The following is a 21,952-nucleotide window of genomic DNA, read 5'->3' as shown; positions in this document are numbered from 1 at the left end:
CTGATTTTTCTTGACCATATTAAGGATTTTCTCGGCAAAGACACTGAAGTGGTTTACAATTTCATTTTCCAGCTCATGTTTTTTTATAGATGAGGAAACTGAGGCAAACTGAGTTAAGTGACTTGCCAAAGGTCACCGTTAGAAGTATCTGAAATTGGATTTGAATTCACATCTTCCTGACTCCAGGCTGGGTACTCTATCCACTCTGCCACCTCCCTGCCAGATAATCAATATCCTTCCTAATTTGCAAACCAAGAACTGAACACAACACTCCTGGCATGGTCTGGTGGTCTGGCCAGCTCCACCCAGCTCTGCCTCCATCAACTCAAGCTACTTGTACATTCCTAAATCATTAAAATTGTCAGAAAATGTCATTTTAGATATTCAAACTCCTGATTCCTGCTATTCTCTTGGATGTTGGGAAAGATGCATTTACCGATTCAGGTTCTTGATGTTCTTATTTATAAAAAGACAGAAAGGAAGGGAGTTCAACTCAGTCAAATTCATTAAGCCCTCACAAGCGACAAGACAGTTTGCTAAGACACAGGTATTTAAAGACCAAAATGTCAAATGTTCTTCATCCTCTGGAAGCATCTTCTAGAGGACACATCCTATTTTTAGATACTTTGATGAAGGTAATTAGGTGAATGAAACACTAGCAACTGGGGGTCAATCAGGTAAAGCCTCAGAAAGGAATAAGAGCCCAAGAGTCAAGGGAAGATTAAAAAGATAGTTTGAGCATATAGACTTTGTAACAGAATATTTTTGAAATTTCCTAATCAACCACTTTAGAAAAAAAATAACAACAGAAGGTATAAAAGAAAGAAAACAAGTGAGAGGAGCCCTTCTTCACAGACATAGTGTAAGACAGAGCATATGTATTGAAGTGATTTTCTATTGCTTTGTTCCCAGAATAAGTGAGATAAACTTCTTACTTATATCCTTTAATTAGAATTACCCATCCTTGTATATAGCTAGATCTGTGTTCAGTCCCTTGGTTCTTAACAAACAAAAAAAAATCTATTTCCCTAGGCTGACCCATTAATTGAAGTCTATTCTTCTGGTTGTGTTTTGGTTTGTTTTTACATATGCAATTTTGTCACTGTAAATTTTAATTTCCCAAATGGCAAAACATTTCAGAATATCTCTAGGTTCTTCCAACTCAGGCACAACCTAAGAGGTACTGCAAATGCAGCCACACCTCCTTTTGAAAGTCTATCAAGGCCCCTTCTAATTAGCCTTTTGCCACATGACATTCAGCCAGCTTTAATGCTTTAATGCTGTTAATCTCCATTGGTAATTACATTACTAAAATGGCTAAGCTTGGAGACCACAAATAAGTCAAGTATTCAGTACAAGTCCTATTTGGAAGGTACACACTTAATGTTGATGAATATGGTCTATTTGTTGGATAATGCCAGAATCAAGAGTTGAAATTTTAAGATTTGATAGCTACTCTAGATATGTTTTTTTTTCCCTTCCTCCCTCCTTCCTTCTTCTTTCAATCCCTTCCTTTATCTTTTCTTTCCTCCTTCCTTCCATCCATCCATCAATCTCTCTTCTTTCCTTCCTTCCTTCCTCCCTCCATCCCTTCTTCCTTCCTTACTTCCTTCCTCCCTCCCTCCTTCCTTCCCTTCTTTCCTCCCTCCCTTCCATCCTTTCTTCCTTCCTGTCTTCTTTCCTTCCTATCTTCCTTGCTCCCTTCCTCCCTCCCTCCCTTCCTCCTTTCCTTCCTTCCTTTCATCCTTCCTTCCTGTTTTCCTTCACAGGTGGCTGAAAGTCTATGTATGATTCACTGATGTAAAGAAGACCCAGTGCTTTGCACATAGCAAGTACTTAATAAATATTTTACGTATTTATTATTGTTGCTGCTATTATTACAAACTGACTTCTTGTGTAATACATTTTGGTCTAACTTATCAATGTTTTAACTACAATACATTTTTTTTGTGAGGAGACAAATTACATCAGTATAATTAATGTAATAAGTATACCACACGCTGAAGACAGAATGATAACTGAGCCTTTAATGTTTCCAAGGTGCAGGTCATTCTTTAAAAGACAAAAAAATCCCGCACTTCTCATTTTTCTCAGAATTCACTGAGGCCCAACTCTTCAATGCTAATACACTTTCTCTGGAACTTACTTCAGGTCACAATGACATATGCAGCAAAGAACCTTCTTGTTTCTAGAAAGTCAGTTGAATCAGTTTCATTTTTCTCCCTCTTCATTGGAATTAGAAATATCTTCAGTTTTTTCTAGATCCTCAATATTTAATTCCTATTTTTTCAGAACATAGGAATAATAAACACTGCTTTATTGCTACTGTAAAATAGCACAATCCACTGAAGAGTTATTGAATTGATAAACTATGTATTTCTCATTTATTTGCCTCATTCCTTTCTCTAGGCTCCTACTGCAACATTGTATTTCCCTGGGGTCCACCTGAGATTTTATTCTCATTTTGGGGCCTAACTTATTTACCAGCTCTTTTTCCATTTAGCAGGTATTTGTTTAAAGCTTTTGCTCTGCCCATTTGATCAAAATAAATTGGTTTGGTCTCTGTTGTCTGTTTAAAACCATGTATAATCCATAATGGCGACTTCACATCAGTTTCCAAGATAAGAACAAAGATCCACAACTAAAGTGTTTAAAACAGTCAACTTGGCATTCCTTTCCCTAATCTTTTGAAAGTAAAAAGGGGAGAGATGGGAGGCATGAAATTGCTTGCCACTGTGTTATAATGGCTCACTATTCAAAGGAAGTAAATGACAATTCTTTAAAGTCTTCAGTGCTCTCACCCAGAGAGCTAAAATTCATAAGTTACTGTATTTTGTTGCATACTAGAGTAGTCTAGGTACATGCGAGCCTCCAAATGGAGGTCTTTGTGCGAGGACACCAGGGAATTTTCAGGTTATGGATGAGGGCATCTTAAAGAGCTACATCAAATTCTTATTCCTATGGCTGGAAGAGAGCAGGCTGTGCAAAAAACCCCTTTCACCAGAACCTTAAGAATGCAGCATTAATAGACAGTTGGAGGCAGAAGTAGCACCATCTAGCTGCTTTAATTCAGGACTGTTTCTAAAAGGCTCTTCAGACAGAAGCCTCACTACCACACAAATGATTCCCTGTAGCTAGAGGGAGGAATATAATACAGAATATCAGAACTTGCAGATAAAGTATTTCCCCAGAAAAACTTGGAAAGTAGCTGTTCATACTAAAAGACATTGGAATTCAGATTAAATTTATATACTGATCTTCACTATAAAAAACTAAGGATGACACATACATACATCTATACACATATATACATACGTACTTCCTCTTCATAAGGGGATGATGGGTGATAGGTGTGGATTGTGTATATATGCACTGTCAGATATCATTTAACTGCTTTGTTTAATCTACTTTCTTTTTCATAAGGAAAACTTCACTGTGAAATGCAGCATCTTAGGAAATGACTTGTATAATTTTAATCATTTTTTTTCTAAAGACTGTGGGACAAAAAGGAAAATGGTAAATCATAGAGAAGGAAAAGCCTTGCATCCCCAGGTCATTTAGACTTTGGCTATGGGAGTAGGCTATGGAAATTGGAAGGTATGGGGCCAAAACATGAATATCAAGAGTTTCCTCCCCTCACCAGCATGAAACAATCAATGATTTCCACCCAAGTTATTTTTAGTGTATATAACCCATTAGTTTAGAAGCTTGCATTAACTCCCTATGTCTCTGTCTCTATATGTCTCATTCACTTTTTCTGTAGGTTTCTATCTCTGTTGGTTTCTCTTGTCTTCCCCCCCCTTATTCAGCCAACTAGAAATTGTACTGGGTAAATAAATTGATCATTCAGTAGGTGAAGGATTTGTGTTTAAATGTTTCAATCAAGTTTGCTGGGATACAAAGAAATGTTACTAAGACTTTACATGATTATTTAATTAAAAATCATATTTTTAAAAGCTGTCTCAAAGCTCCTTTAAATGTCAAAGAATATGATTTGTGTAGTTCTTCAATTGAAAATTATTTTCACTCCAATAACCCCTCCTCCTGCCCTCTTACCCCCCCCAAAGCCTCTAAACTTTCTCTGAATGTTTTATTTCACTTACATAGATAAAATATCCACTAAAGAAATCTCCTGTTCAAGACTCAAAATTATATACTTCTCCAAATTTAACTGTATTCTCATATACATATATGTGTCTAATGGTGACCATCTCTAGCATTGGTTGAGGAGGGAAAAAAAAGAAATTTACATGATAATTTTGTTGTATATTTAAAGAAACAGCAAGTTGTACATAGTAGATTTGCAGTTTTATGTGCAATCATCTTTTTATTATACTATGTTATGGAAATGCTTGCTTTATTCCACAAAATAAATGAATAAAAATAAAATAAATGTGTTCTAATATATTCTATGTACTATAATGGTAACTGTCTTACTTGAAGAACAGACAGGTATCTTTAAGAGAAACAGATTTCTAAGATCATATCAACAACAAAAGCAAAAAATGTATCAATGCCCCTCAACTTTGCGGAGTACAGCCACAGAACCTTCTTTTGTGCTTTTAGATTGGCTTTCTCCTATGTTCCAGAAGATGGCATTAGTCTCTAAGCAACATTTCCAATTCTATATTACTCTCCTCAGGCACTTAGCCTAATTAGATTTATTACGGTTCTTCACACAATCCATTTAATGCCTCCACACCTTAGCACAAATATTGCCATGTCTGGAATGGACTTCCTTCTCACCGCCACCACTTTGATTTCCTGGTTCAAAGCTCAGCTCAAGCACCATCTATTACATGAAGCCTTTTCCCATCTACCCAGTTGATCTCCTCCCCTTCCCCTGTATCACTTTCTATTTTTTCTGTATTCATTCTGCATGTTCTTATATATTTTATCTCCTTCAATAGAATATAACTTCTATAAGGTCAGGGACTATTTCAGTTCTAGCCTCTAGCATTGTGCTTGGCACATAATAAGCACTTAATAAGTATGTCTGACTGATAGACTCTTTAGCACTGCTGCTTAATGAATATTTTCGATTAATTGATCCTAACCGCAGTTTTCCACTTAAAATCAGTTCAGAAAAATAATTCTATGTTTCCAGAGAAAAAGGCCCCAAATGTCCACTGATTATGTGGTCCAAGATCTCACAATACCTATTGTCTACTTTAACTCCTAATCCTATGCCTAATTCTTATTATGAAGAAAAGGAGTTGGTACAGGCCAGCATCATGTCAGAAAGATTTGTTTGTAAATGTATAAATGGAATGTTAGTATATGAATTAAGTAACATGAACAACTTTGAATATATGGGGGATAGAGACAGGGATGGGCATAAAGGTGGAAAGTGAACCTATGATTTCATTGGTACAGAGAAAATCTGGTTGAGAAAACACCTTCCACTAGTGTGGGTCTTTATTTTCTGTACAACAAATAGTTTTACATAGTAATCTAGAGCACTAGGAGGTAAAGAGACTTGCCCAGGGTCACAAAGTAAGCATATGTTAGAGGTCAATTTCCTTCTACTTCACCATCTGCCTTAGAATATACAGACATACATAAGCACCTGATCCAAAAGGCAATTTTTCACATTCTCTGAATCACTGGAGCAAATAGGTTCATTCTTTGCTTCACTTAGCTTATGGACATGTGTCCCTCTTTTTTAAATCTTTTCCTTATTTAAATGACACCTCTGAATTTTCTGTCCAGTTGTCTGCAGGAAGAGGAAGAGAAAGATTAGGGAATGAATAGCCCATTAACACTGATGAACATTTTCCCAAAGTCTACCCAGTGAGGGAGATCAGACTCCAACGGGCTGCAAGGTGAGTTTCAAATAAAAACTCATTACTTTCCAAAACATAGCTCAAAGAGCCAGAGGGGGTGGCAGTGGTGAACTTCACCTAATTATCAATTAGCCTGTCTCTTCCTTCCCTTCCTCTCTAATTCAACCTCCTGAATGTAACTTTTGCAATGATGACAGACTGAACGTTTCTGATCAGAAGCACAATCAACCATACAATTTTAAGTGAGATGGGTAAAAGATAAACTGTCCAAAAGAAAGCTTCATTATGTAAAATGATCTCTGATGTGTAATCCGAGGAGCCTGGAGATTACTAGGAAATCAGAATGAAAGATAGCCTGGCAGTATGCTCTGTCTACAATCACACCCTGCGGGTAGGCTCCATTATCTCGAATGCATATATGAGGTTCGAAATGCAAACCATAAAGGGAAAAAAAAGGAGTAAATACTTAAGAGATGTTTCACCAAGGGGGAGGAGAAGGAAAGGAGGTCGTCTCTCTCTCCCTAAAACAGTATTAATCCCATCTTGATAGGTATAGGGTGGTGGGGTATGATTTTATGAGCTAAAGGGCAGCTTTGTAATTCTCAGTAAAAGTTCCACCCCTCATCAGCTTCCCCTTCTCAACCTTGTGTGTGGTTTATTTTATTTTTGTTTTGTTTTGTTTTGTTCTGTGTTTTTGTTTTTTAACTGGGACTTCCTTAGGAAACAGGAGTTCTGATGAGATCCTGTGATCTCTCAGTGGTACACCTTAGCAATCTCATGTATTGTGTTTACCCATTTCTTAAAGAATAAACTTTTTCAGAGTGGCGAAAGGGAGGAATGTAACACAGAATTTTAGAATATCAGAACTAGAAGGCAACAGAAAAATTCATCTAGTCCAATGTTTTACTAAAGAAATAAACTTGGACAGTTACTTATCTAAGATTCCAAAGCTAAATTCCACATGGAATTGTAACTTGAAATCTTATCTCCTAAATTTTAGTCCTTTGTTTTCTTCACACCATGTTAAACCAGCTGTTCTATACCATGAATGGAATAGTTCTGCTGTGATTTGTAATAGAACATAGAACTTTTTTTAACAATATGATTTTCAAGATGAATTTTCTTGTATATATGAGTAGAATCCAAAAATTCATTCACACATCATCCCTATTTAGCAACAGAATTAGTATCTCTTGAAGAAGCACCAGGATAATGCATATTAAAATACTTAGACTCTTCTCAATAGAAAAAAGAAAGAAAATAAATGAAAAAAAAAGCACAACAACAAAAACCAAAAAAAGAAAAAAATCAAAAAACCCCAAAACTCTAGAGATTAAACAGGTGCTCATTAATTGGAGGAATGACTGAATAAATAGTAATACATAAAGGCATTAGAATATTATTATGCCACAAGATGTCACAATAGAGGAATTCAGAGAAACATGAGAAGACAGGTATGAAGCAATGCAAACAGGAAAAAAGGAGAAACAAAAATAACGTAGCAATAGCTCACATTCTTATGATGCTTTAAGGTTTTAAAAAAATATTTGATGTAAATGATCTCATTTCATCTTCATAACAACCCTTTGGCATGGGCATCATTATGCCACTTTAATGAATTATAATGAATGATCTCTGTCCTGGAGAACTGATGAAAAACCACCCTTCTCTCTCTCAGAAGGGGATGGGGGGAGGAGGCCAGAAGGGAAATATGCTCCATATAGTTAGGTAGTATGGTTGTGTTAAGAGGAAACGGAGAAAGCTTTTTCTTTGTTGAGAGGAAGAATTCTTGGAGCAGGTGGTGTTGGAAAGGAAATGATTGCCTAGTAAAAAACAAAAGACAGTAAAATAAAAAGGAAAGTAACTGAGCAGCATTGTTTTTAAAGAAGCATTGGGACAGTCTGCAATCAAGTGGACATATATATTCTAAACTCTAAACCAATTCCCCTTGCCATCCTGCAGTAAAAGCCACTGGCTACTCTCTTGCAATATGATTAGTGCACAGCAGATGAAAAAGCAGTCTCTGGGCACACCTGCTGATGCCTTGAGCCTTACCCTGACTGTAGAGGCATGTTAAGTTACTTCCAGGGCCCTAGTTAGAGCTGAGTTGAGCCTGACAGGAATGAGCCCCACTCCCCAGCTACCCCATAGAAGGAAAACACTAAGATTCAGTAAGAACCTCCAGAAATAGTCTCATACTAACTCATGTCTATCCTGACAGAGCAAAGATTCCGGGTCCCCAGAAATGTGAATATTCCTCTTTCTCTTCAAGTGCTTCTGGCAGTGCCCATCAAAGGAAATATACTGAAATAGTGGGTTTACTGTGGATATGGAATTTCTGGGGCTTCCAAGTCTGCATGTTCCGTGAGTGTGGCTACTGGGGTATGTCTCCTTTCCTTAGATCAACAGCACTAAGGCACTCCACACGGTCTCCAATAACTTCACTAGAACATAGCTTTCAGCCTGAGGTGCCTCCAGCTCCAATTTCCAGCTCACCTTCTGAGCTAACAGTAATTGCAAATTAAATTTTGGCTTACTGAAAAGTGCCTGAGACCATCAAATAAACACTAGCAAACACTTTAATAGATGAGTGTAATATCTGCTGCTGTCCTATTAAAGCCATCTTGTAGCTTTTCCACTATATCCCTAGTTGGTTATAAGAGTTGGAAGGAGGGCTTTAGGCTATCTAGTCCATATCACTGCTGGGTAATTCTCTGTTTCCCAACATTGCTGTGTATATCTGTGTTTGAAGAGAATGTTATTAGGCATCTGGAAGAAAGTTAGGAAAAACTGCCCCTATGCTCATCCTCAACGCAGATTCAATTATACCCGCAATTCAATTCAATTCAGCAAATATATATTGATCACCTACTATGTGTCACCCATTGAACTGGTTTGATGTTGGTAATACTAAGACCTAGCTGAATAGAGAAAGCTTGCAGACAGTTGAAAACTTTCTCTCAGTTACCTCTCTAGTCAAATATGGAGGATGGCACCTGGCCCTACTACTTAAATAAGACAAGCCAGAATAAATTCATGTTAGTAAATTTTGACAAAAACCCCTCTCTAGTTGATGTTATGTCTGTGTGTGTGTGTGTGTGTGTGTAAGTGTGTATGCTGTCTTCCTTTAGAAAACATGTTCCTAGAAAGCAGCAAATTTTTTGGCCTTATTCTCTAGCAGACAGTGTTAAAATACTACTCAAGGGCATCCTCCAGTTTCCCTCTTGGTTCCTGGGCAAAACTATCATCCTGACAGCTATTTAAACCTGGACTCAGTTGTGTCTCTAGGCTCTAAATGATTTTCCCTGAATAATTTGCAGTTAAAAGCTTTCTTCTTTAGGAATGGTTCTTAGGCACAGAACATTTTGCTTTTCCCACTCTCTCCAGCCCTCAATTGTCCTACTTTTCTCAGTTTCTTGATTCCCTCTGAGCCCCTACCACTTTCCCAGATCTGATTTCCTGAATCATTCTCAGTCACCACTCAAGACTTCTGGGAGTCTGTAATGCCACCTTTTAAGGCTTGGCCATTGTCTCTTCAAATAAACAGCGTAGGGCATTAACACATTTACGACTCAATTAGATTTAAATTTCTTTGTCCCCAGGCAAACGGGAGGTTCTTAATTCACTCCCGATTTTAGAAGAGGGGCTTTTTTTTTTTTCCGATTGGTTGTTTTGTTCTGCTCTATTGTTTACTATACGGACGTAACTTAGAGTCAAATAAACTTTGAATGATTAGCAACTATTATGGAATTTAAGTGATGAGTCTTCACTTTTTAACTGTCAGAACAGCCTAACAATCCTATTATACTTTTACCGACTTCCTATCTCTTTCCATAGAAATAAATAGGAGGGGAAAATGGATAAGGTTGTCTTTTCATGACACTAAATTTCTCCCCCGAACTGGACTTTAGCCCACCTTTTTAAAAAAATAATATTCTTCCAATGATGATATTTTGCTGCATGGTTGAGAGTCATGAAATATCACAATCTCCCGAGAATTAAAACCAAGGGATACCCGAAGGGCAATGGAGAAGACCTTGGCGATCACTGAAGTTGCCCAAGTGGAATTGTAATAGAAATCAAGGGAGAATTCCACCCAGCATGTGGCAAAGATAAAGGATAGACATTCCAAGTACTCCTTTGGTAGTCATAAGATCTAGATGGAGAGAGATCCAGAGAATTTTGATTAGGTCCCTGAGGAACTTTTCTAGGAAGACATACTCAAGAATAGCACAGGATGATTCATGGATGAATAATAATCTTCATTTTTGACCTAAGGTACTATCACAGTATTTTTTTCATTACAATCACAGTTCCAAACCTTTTTCTCACTCCTTACACTTCCAACTCCACCCTCAAGACTCACATTTATAGCCAAAGACTTAGCAAGTTACTTTACTAAGAGGGTGGAGATAATCCGACATGAACTCCCTTATATTAGTCTATCCTTCAAAATGCCTTAGGATCATCCTCAACTCTTTTCCTCCTTCCTTGAGTTAGTCCATACTAAGACTAATAAATCCCTCTCTCTATGCCCTGAGTTCCATTCTTTTCAACTTCATCTAAGTCCTTGCTTTAGTAATATTTTCCTTTCTCACGCACATATTCAATATCTTCTTTTTTATTGTCTCCTTGCAACTCTTCCACAAACATGCTCAATTCTTTCTTGGTACTAAGGTACTATTATTCCTTTGATCCATTTACCCTGCCCTGACTTTTCCCCTTCACTTTCAACCAGCCAATCAAACAAACAAACAAAATGTATTAAGTACATGCTATATACCAAGCAAAGTGATAAACACTGAAGAGGAGCTGGATCTAGTACTGGACCTAAAGTCAGGAAGACTCATCTTCTCCAGTTCAAATCTGGCCTCACACACTTACTAGCTGGGCAATTCACTTAAACCTCCACGCCTCAGTTTCCTCATCTGTAAAATAAGCTAGAGAAAGAAATGTAAAACAATTCAGTATCAAAACCAAGAAAACTTCAAATGGCCTCAGGAAGATAGACACGACAGAACAACAACAAAACACTGAGAATATGAAGAAAAATAATACTCTCTACTCTCAAGGAATGTAGTAAATCACTTCTGAATGCAGTAAACCATATATGGATATATACACAAGAGATAAATACAGAGTAGGTGGAAAGTAACCTTAGGCTCTAGCAGCTGGGAGGATAGGAATGAGGAAATAACTAAGACAGGCTTCCTAAAAAAGGAAGCAATTTGACCAGAGTCTTGAAGGACATCAGGGATGCTAAGAGACATAAAAGAGAAGGGAGAGCATTCCAGCTATTTAGGAAAGCCCAGTATATTACTTGGAGATGAGAAATAAAATATAATATGTGAGGAACAGAAAGTAGGCTAGTATGGTTGGTCCTTGGAATCCATGTAAGGGAATAGTCTAAGAAGACAGGAAAGATAGGAAGGGTCCATGGGGGAATAACTTTAAATGGCAAAAGACTTTAAAATTTAATTTTGGAGGTAGCAGGGAGCCATTAATATTGTGCAGAGAGTGATGTAGGCTATCCCATACTTTAGTAAAATCACTTTAGCATATATGGGGATAATGAGTTAGAGTGGGAAGCAACTTGAGGCAAGGAGACCTATTAGAAGGTTAAGACAGGATTTAGGTGAAACATGATGAAGGCCTAAACCAAAGTGGTAGTTATGGGAGTGGAGAAAAGGCAAAGCATATGAAAGATGTTGTGCAAATTGAAACAATGAGGTATGACTGCTGATTAGGGGGTGAATAAGAATAACAAGGTCAGAATGAACACTATGACTGGGAGGATGGGGGTGTTCTCAACAGTAATTTGGAAGTTCAGAAAAGGAATGGGTTGGAAGAGAAAGATAATTGAGTTCTATAGGTTGAGTTGGAGATGCTCACGGGAAGCACAATGCAAAATATCCAAAAAAGGAGTTGATATTAAACTTTATTCAAACAATAGTCTTCAGCTAATGCAATTACTTTCTCACCCCCCACTTTCTTCCTCTACCCTTTACAACCAGGTTTTGGTCATGACCATTCCACTGTACCTACTCCCAAAAATTGACTAATTTACAAAGTCTGTAATGTTAATGGCATTTTTTAGGCCTCATGAAAGGTCTTCCCATTTCCACTTTCTGGCCTTTCCAATTAATTCTTCACCTTCAACCAGACTAATCCTTTGAGATAGATAGATAGAAAGATAGATAGATAGATAGATAGATAGATAGATAGATAGATAGGTAGATAGATAGGTAGATAGATAGACAGACAGTTGATAGATTCACAGACAGACAGACAGATGGACAGACAAACGGATGGACAGATGGATGGATAGATGGATGAATGGATGGATAGACAGGTAGACAGACGGACAGACAGACAGACATAGATAGATAGATAGATAGATAGATAGATAGATCTATAGATAGATAGATGATAGATAAACAGAGATTTGGTATGCTTAAAAAATCATCATTAACTCTTTTTTGAATAAAGCTAAATCCCCTTTGGCTAGCAATTAAGACCCTGTAAAATCTTTCCATTCTAGTCTCATATTTCTTCTCTACTGTATGCTCCAACCAAACTAGAATATTCTTTGTCCTCCATATACTTCCTTTACTTTTTAATCACGCTTTTTGGACATGCTTTTTCAATGCCAGAAATTTCCTCCCCCACATCATGTGATGAATTTGAGGGAATTGCAGAAACCTCGCTGACTCCATCTTGCGGCAATTCTGAATTGAACTTATTAGTTCCCTTTCTATGGGTCTGGTCTAATTTCTGTCTTGTGAGAAAACTTTATTCAATTATAGGAATTGTGAGAAAACTTTATTGCATTGTTTTGACCTAGCCCTGCATGTCTGGGGAGCTGGACCACCTCCACCTGCTGCTTAGAGACCCTTAACTAAGGACTTAGGTTATGCCAACCAGAAACCCAGTCAGACTCAAAGATTGTTACAAGCAATTTTCTCCTAATTTTACATCTCAAGCAACCCATAGGTCTTATCTGAAAACTGTCCTTATACTGATCAATTAGTGTTATTTCTTCCTTTAACTGAATACAGACATTTGACAGGGAGTGGGATACCTCTTTTTCTGATTTCAGGGAATTGCATCTCTTCACTCTCCCCCGCCCAATTTGGAAAGCCACTAATCTTTCCTTTAATTAGAAATCATATTATCTAACTTTGTATCTTGGTTTATGTCCTGTTAGCTATTTTCTTTTAACGCATAAAAATCTCTTTCCCCCTGTATTTGGGGTCCATATGAAGTTGAGGAAACCTGGTCCTGATTTGCTATGGAATTGGTATGCATTGCTTAATAAATCAATATGCCTGGGAACCGTTTCCTCAATTGTTTCAGATTTAAAATTCCTACCCCTACCCCCTACCTCAAAGCCCAGTTTAATTACTGCCTCCTAGAGGAAGTCTTTCTGAAAGTTTCAAGCATAATCATCACCCCACTACCCCTTTCCCGTTAACATTTTCTAATGCATAATACTTTACTTTCATCTCTTTGATGAACATATCGTGTTTTGTTTTGGTTTTTTTTTGTATTTTTATAATTAGGTATTTGTCAGGTTCTTTACTAGACTACATAGGTTCCATAAGGGTGGAAACCACTCTGCAGTTAAACTTTGTAGCTAACACAAGATTCTGAAAACGGGAAATGATAAAACTTTTTCAATTTCATTGTATCAAATGTAAGTGATCAGGTCAGGAATCCACAGCCTTTTGAAGGAGAAGAAACATTTTTTTGTTTGTTTTGTAACTTTTTAAAGAACAATATTATATTTTGTTCATATAGTTTTCAATTGATGGCCAAAATATTTTACACCCACTTCATCTGCACTCAATTGTAAGCTTTATTGTTTAATTGATTTACTCATATTGATGCAACATAAGGACTAAATAATAAAAGTGCTGATTGTCTTTCAAATTTTGATGAGGTCTTATTCTGATGCCTCTTTCTGGTGTGGAGATGATTGTGGGCTCTCAAAGTTTTTGCCAGAGTACAAATTATGATAGATATTACCAAGCTGAAACATCTTCAATTATAAGCACAGAAATGAATTATAGTTTGATGCTAAGTTTTGAAAACTTCCTTGGCAGAGAGCTGGCTCCAAAGTGATAAATTTTTTGATCAGAAACACTGAGCAGAGGATGGTGATGATCAGTTTTGATAGAGCATCATGGAATACAAAGCATGACTGTCTTAGGATAACCTGAGTTCAAATAATGACTCTATTTCATGTTTATGTAACTATAGGCAACTTATAACCCCTCTACACTTAAAATATCTTATCTTTAAAAGCTGACAATAACACCTAAGTCATGGTGAATATTGACCCTCACAGAAGGTTAAATGTGCTATATAAATGCCAGCTATTATTGTTAATATTATTACTTGAAATCTCAGAAGTGCTATATCTAGAAAGTCCTTGAAGAGGCAAAATCAGAAGGCTTCTTTCTAGGGGCACAGAGAATGACTGCTGAGTTCAAATCCTGCTATCAGATATTTATTAGCTGCATTACGATGGGCAAGTTACTTAACTTTTCAGTCTCAGTTTCCTCATCTGTAATAGAACCTGCCTCACAAGATCATCGTGAGGATCACCTGAGATAATACATACACAGTGGTTTGGGAATCTTAAAACCTGATATATTTGCTCACCATTATTTTAATAAGCCTACCCTAGAAATTGAAAGAAGGGTCCTGGGCAGCTCCAAAGTCTTCTCTTATGAACCCTTTAACTACACTAAGTTTTGCAACAATGGATAGAGTGGTGGGCCTGGGAGTTAGGAGGACTTGAGTTCAAATTCAGCCTTAGACACTGACTAGTTGTGTTACCCTAAGCAAGTCACTTCACCCTGTTTGCCCCAGTTTCCTCCTCTGTAAAATGAGTTGGAGAAGGAAATGGCAAAGTACTCCACTGTCTTCACCAAAAATCCCCAAAAAGGAGTCATAAAATGTGGGACAGGATTGAAAGATAACTCTACCACAATGAAGTTGTCAGATTAGGTAATCTCTTCCTTGGAAGAGAGTGGGAACCTGGCCCCTAAAGGATTTAAAGGAGACTGGGGTAAAGGAACAGAGGGTAGAAGGGTAGAAGAAAGAAACTGGATCAATGGCAGCAAGAAATCATTGGAGTGAGGAATTCCAAATATGGCTTCTTATGGAGGGCAGATCCAAGAACACAGTGCTTTGGGGAGTAAGAGTAAGATAGATGGTGAAGGCAGGGAGAGCATTATACCTCTTAACCCTGAGCTCTACTCAAGGGTAGTTAGTCATGGTTTACATCCAGTAGCCGGGTTGCACATTAATGTCATGATCAACACAGATACAGCTCCTTTCATTCATTTTGTCTACAAGGACTTCAAGTTTTGTAGAGTCACATTGGACTTGCAATATTCTAGTTGTTGAATCTTAGTTCACTGGAGGAAGGAAACAAGCATTAAGTATTTTGCTTTTAATTTTTGGGTTTTTTTAACTTATGGAATAAAACAAGCATTTCATGACATACTATAATAGAAAATATGGCTGCACACAAAATTGCAAATCTATTGTGTATAATTTGCTATTCCTTTTAAAAACATAATAAGGTTATCATATACATTTATTTTTTATCTTTCCTTTTCTTTTCTTTCCTCTCTTGTCCCATCCTAGACATGGCTACTATTAGACTCTCTCTCTCCCTTTCTCTCTCTCTTTTTATGTTATATGTAATATATACACACGTATTATATATATAGTTTCTCTCTCTCTCTCTCTCTCTCTCTCTCTCTCTCTCTCTCTCTCTCTCTCTCTATATATATATATATATATATATATATATATATATATACATATAGGTATATACTTCTATTTAAGTACTTTACAAGATGATCACATTTGATTCATCCTTACGAGGCAGTTACTACAATGACCCCTAAGTTATACCTGAAGAATTTGAGGCAGAAGGAAGTTAAATTAATTAGACCAAATATGAACTCAGTTCTTCCTGACTCCAGGCCCAGTACTCTACCTGCTGTACAAACTAGATTCTTCCTTGTGCCCAAATGATGTGTACAACTTGTTCCAGTCTGTTTTAATGAGACCAGGTTTGTCATTTCCTTCTCCTGTGCTTTGCTATGATACTTACCCACAACTGGCTATGGTTACTGATGGTCAAGTGGTAAGGTGGGGTGGGAGGTGGGAGGGCAGCTTCCTGGATCTTTGCTAGTACAGGCCAAATCTCCAATTACTTGAAATCTTAAGCTATGTCCTTAAGAGTTAAAATTGTTCATGTGGATTATTAATTTTTATTCCCCTAGGTTCTCAGTAACTTCAACAAACTGAATATTTAGGCACCTGACATTCCCTTTGACCAGTGACATGACTTTTGAGCTCTTTTCGTCCCATTCCTTTTCTCTTGGATTTAGCCCTAGCTCCTTAAATGCTCCTTTCTCGTTTCTGCCATGGCTGCTGCCTTCGTTAGAGAGAATTTCAGCTTTGATTAATTATTGAGCCCACAGTGCTGAGGGTTCTCCACTCTCCAATTCTCATTATGGATGCCTTGCAGCCTGCCTGCTTCGCTGATCTTGATACAGGATTTGATGGATGCTGAGTCTAGAGAGGTTTTCCTTGTATTCATAACCAGTCTCTCCCCCACCCCCCCACCCCCCCCCCCCATAGTTCTTTTAGGAGAACCAAGAAAGGACAGGTTTTTGTACACATTTATGTCAAGAAATATAACATTTCCACTTGCAAAAATAAAATCTGACTCTGTAGGGATGCCTGGTATACTAATCCTAACTAGACCAAGTTAGTGTTTGCTGTCTTAGAAAAGTCTGAAAATGAGGCTGTTGACCCATACACAAGGCTTTGATTACATGCAACAACTTTGCTGCATTTCAAGCTTTTCTATTCAATTGTATGTGCCAATATTTTGAACACTTCTAATCAAGAGACACAAAAAGGAGATTTTTAGGTACTTATAAACTGAAAAAGTTTTTGCATTCTTTTGTGGACTCACAGGATCCTACTAGTTTATCCAATGGTATGGTGCACAGCACCCCTTTGATGTTTTGGCCACATCAAAAGAATAATCCATGTGGCTGGTTTATTTGTTCATTCACAATTTTAACTCCAATTTGTTTTCACTCTCTTCTGTCTCTACCTATCTTAGAAAAGAAAGGAAAAGAAGCTTATGTGTGTGGAGGAAATCTATTTATTCAATTAGACGAAACTGACAAAGAACACAAAAAACTATAGGTAGTAGATGAAATGAGGACAGGTTTATCAAATGCATTGGAAAATCCAGGGTCAAATTCTTACTTCCAGATGTTACTTAAGAGGCATGAAAAATGAGGAAAGAACTAGAAAAATATAGATACTCACTGATTGGAAAATGTCCAGACAAGATGTGGATCCCCATGTAAATATTACTGCATTAAGAGAAACAGTGAATATGAAGAATGCAAAATTATACAGAAACAGGAAAACAAAACTGAAGCAATTTAAATGGGAAAAGCAACAAATGAATGCTATGGAATTATAGTGAACAGACTTGGCCCCCAAAAAGAGAAAAAGTGAATACTCTATTTGCAGAGTTGGAAAGGACATTAGGTATGTGACACTGAAAATACTGTCACTCAGTTTTATGTTGCTTATTAATGTTGAATTATTCTTTTTTCCCCCTTCTAATTTGTTAGATCAGGACAGAGTTGAAATCATCCCACCCCATTTAGAAATATTTATAAGCCGTCTTGATGGTGTCAATAGGCAATAGCAACTTCAAGAAATTTATGTGAAAACTAGGTTTATTACAAAAGAAATGAACATGCAAGTGGAATTCAAAGAGTTCACCATCCGTACAGAAATCTGTATTTTTATAACAGCAGGATCAAAAAAGAGAGAAACCAGGAAGGCACATGGCATGGGAGGGGGAAAGATGGAGTAAAGTTGGGAAAAGGACAAAACCCCTCCCCAACAGGGAGGAGCAAAGTGATGGCAAAAGCCACATTCTTTTCCCTTGGGAACTGCTAGACTGTGATCTTATAATGGTCTACAAATCTATAAGAAATTAGATAGGCTCGTGGAATCCAATGAGTCCACAAAAGAATGCAAAGACTTTATGAGTTTAGAAGTAACTGAAATATCTTTTTTGTGTCTCTTGATTAGAAGTATTCAGAAGATTGGCACATATGATTAAAATTAGAAAAGAAATTTCTATAGCTTAGTGCAGACAGACTGGCACCCATCTTGACTCCCAAGGACACACAAGGAATCCAGTTTGGGATTCAGACAACAAATTATGTCAGCTCAGCTGGATTACTTATGAGCAAGAACTGGATACTTCCCTAGGTACAACTGGAAGTCTTATCCAAGTGGTTGAGAGCTGGTTGGGAGACTAAAAGAAGGAGTAGGACATCAAGAGCTGAACCTCAGCAGAAAATAGAAGAAGATAGGACTAAATGGTGGGACAAAAGGGAGGCATCTAGAAAAGTCATTGGTCCAACAGGCATCTCTGAGCAGAAGACTTGGGATGACAATATCAGTTATCCTGTCCTTCTCAAGGACTGAGGAAAGTTTCAAGGAAAATAATTTGTTCTTTCTCCAATTTCCCCTCAATTTCTTCCTAATAATAGACATTTAAAAATATTCTGCTGCTTCTTGACCCAAAAATTTCAGTTAACCTGAATTTTGCCTTGAACCACAAAGGGGCCAAGGGCTAACTAGAGATGACTATAAATGTAAATTAAGTCAGAGAGCCCAACTTCTGCCTAAATATTAATAATATTCCTACCTGGAACCTCAGAGAGATTGTGTTGTGATCCTTTTTGTTTAACATAAACTTTCCAAGGCCCACAAGGAGTAAGCCAGGTAGACATGAGGGTCAATTATATTGACTTTAGCCTTAAAATCAGTTAATTATTGTAATGAAGTTACAAAAGCAAGGCTGTCCTGAGTGGTTAAGGGAGAAGATATATATTTTTAGAAAAAAATTATGTAGATTCAAAAGATACTATTCAAATCAAAAGATAAAAAAAGTTTTTAATAGTCAATTACTCATTTTTTTTAATGTGAGAATTTCAGATGATCAGAAAAATTTAAATACCTTATGAATGCTTTTGTTAAAGTGAATGGCCCATCTGTATAAACCCTCAAATTGTCCTTGATTTTGCTAATGAATCAAGAGAGATTCGTCCTGCCAGACCTCCCTCTTGGAAATCTCAGTGGAGGTGGAAGTGTGTAAAAGACCACAATTACTGCCCAATGTACTCAGCTAAATCTCCTTTCTGAACCCTTCCAATGAACAAAGAGAAGAGTAAGGCTTCTGCTTGTTCCAAACCTATTAATGATCTTGAAGTTAGCTCATGGTAGTTTTCAGCTCAAGGACTAACAAGCTCCATAGGCCAAGGGTGAGTCACTTTAGTTTCCTAAGTCTCAGCATCTCTGTCTATAAAATAGAGATAATTAGCTTCCCTCCCCTAACCTCCTTCACCATGATACTATGGAAATTAATGAGCTAATATATCTAACATGTTTTGCACCCTTGGACCAAAGGTGTGACCAGAGTACCAAGAATAATCATTAGAGTTGTTGTTTCTGAGGCCTTGGTTGAGTGTGTGTGTGCGTACGTGTGTGTGTGTGTGTGTGTGTGTGTGTATGTCTACTCTCCCACACAATGAAAAGGTACTTAATATGTTTGATACAGAGTAGAGGAATTTTACCTGCCATGGTGTGATTCATACAATACCTGTTTTCACTAACAAGAAAATAAGTCTCCTACAAACTTTTTTTCCCTATATCCATATATATCCTCCTTTCATCATAATTTTTATTTAAAAGGCTAGAGAAAATGCATCCTGGTCTGAGATATACACATTAGTCTTTTTGCTTCATCCCCCTAATGCCCCTCGCAACAGCTCACATGGACAGACTGTGCTGCACAGGAAAGGCTGGTAGGCACAAATCCTCAGGAAGGCCAGGGCTGCCAGGCACGAGCCTGTACATATGGACAGGCAGTACACAATATTACTATGTGATTTGGCAGCCAGAAGGACCAGTGCTATTTTGAGTAGTACATTCAAATTTGGTGCATGATGGTCATTCCTTCTGGGGACGGCTCTGGTGAGACTGCCTCTAGAATACTGCTCTTAGTTCAACAGACCTAGATGCAGAGACACAATTAAGTTGGAAGCAATTCAGCAAAGAGCAACAACAATGATGATGAGAATGGAGAGATTTCTTAATGAGAAAAGATTAAAAGAGCTTAAAATGTGCAACTTGGCTGGGTGACAGAGTTAGGGGCAGCAAGAGGAATGATTACAGCTACAAATAATTGAAAGCATAAACAGGCAGTGGAGAAATGATTTTGCTAAGAAAATGAAGGTAAAATAGGAGAAAGAAACTTGAGAAGGGGGCACAGTCTGAATAGTCAGAAAACTTTTGTCATTATGATGATCATTATGATGAAAAATGCTAAATGAAGCAAGTCTCCAAATATTAAAAATTTCTACCCATATTATATAGATAATGTAAAGAGCCCTGTGGAAAAATCAATGATATTCACTCTCTCTAAGTCCCAGCACCTATGTTTCCCTTCCTATTGGTCTCTTTAATAGAGTACCATGAACTTAGAGACCTACATCTCTTAAATGTTAGAAATAACAGGCCATTTTAAATGTTTAATAATTACCGGTAAGGTGACCAAGAATGGGAAATTGAGGGAATGCCCCTCAATTGGCTGAACAAGTTGTGGTATATGAATGTAATGGAATACTATTGTACTATAAGAAATGATGAACAGGTGGACTGCAGAAAAACCTGGGAAGACTTATATGAAATGAGCAGAACCAGGAGAACATTATACACTGTGATAGCCACAGTGTACAAGGGCTGTTTCTGATAGACTTGGTCCTTCACAGCAATGCAAGGACCTGAAACATTCCCAAAAGACTCTTGATGCAAAATGCCATCCACATCCAAGGAACTGTGGAATCAGAATGTTGAATGAAGCAGACTGTTTTCTCTTGTGTTACATTTTGTTTTGTTTTGCTTTTTCTCATGGTTTCTCCCATTCATTTTAATTCTTCTGTGCAACATGATTAATGCAAAAATGTATTTAATAAGAATGTATGTGTAGAATCCATGTAAGATTGCATGCCATCTCAGGGGGAGTGGGGGGAACTTGAAACTTATGGAAGTGATTGTTGAAAACTGAAAACAAATAAATTGATTAAAAAAGAAGAAATATTATTAATAGCAAAAAATATAATAATTTCCAATGGGGAAAACAAAAGCCATATACATATAAGACTGTTTCTCCTCTACTTTGTTAAGACAACATGTAAGATTTCTTTCCCTCAATCCTGTCACAAGAGCTTCTTATCCAGCTTTTCAAGTCAGGACAAAGGGTGAACCATCAAAAAAGGAGATACTTCTAGTTTAAAAAAGGAATATTTTAAAAGATTCTGCTAGCAAATAGAACCATCTCTATTGTCATGGTGGAATAAGGAAACTGAGTTTTATCCAGACAAATGATTTATTTAGCAATGTGTGTGGTTGTAAAAACAAACAGGGTATAAGGTTTTTGGCAAACCAAGGACCCTGAAGCTTGGTTAATCTACAATTTAGAGGGAATGGAAAAAAACAGGAAAAGCAGGGTTATAGGGATTGAAGTATCTGGTTCACATTAGTGGAAGGTATCAGGAGACACTGAGATGAGAGGAAGAGGGGACAGTTTTGTGACATTCCATAAGTCAAGTGACCTTTGGGTGGAGTAGTAATTTTGTGATTTGCAAAATAGCTGAAATTTGGCTTCAGAAAATAGTGGATAAAGGCAAAATGGAGTCACTAATATTATTTTTAATGTAATACTCCCCTAGCCCCCTTTGATTTGGAGTTTTTCAAGTCACACAATTATTTAAATGTTTTATCTATTAGGGATTTCTGGACAAAATGATAGTCTACCTTAAAGGACATTAAAAGGATAGGGTGAGAGGAACAAGGAATACAAGCTGAATCATAATCTCATATATATCTTCTAAGGAGACAAAACTTATTGAATAGATTCTGTAGGTAAACTAAGTCAGGCTACAGATCAAACTACTTTGGGGGCTCACCATGGACTAATTTGAGAGAGGAGATTTACATGGTACCAACGTAACTAAGAAAACTGAACATTT

Source organism: Notamacropus eugenii, chromosome 5 (assembly GCF_028372415.1).
Source record: "Notamacropus eugenii isolate mMacEug1 chromosome 5, mMacEug1.pri_v2, whole genome shotgun sequence".
Taxonomy (NCBI): domain Eukaryota; kingdom Metazoa; phylum Chordata; class Mammalia; order Diprotodontia; family Macropodidae; genus Notamacropus; species Notamacropus eugenii.
Note: the sequence above shows the minus strand (reverse complement) of the source record.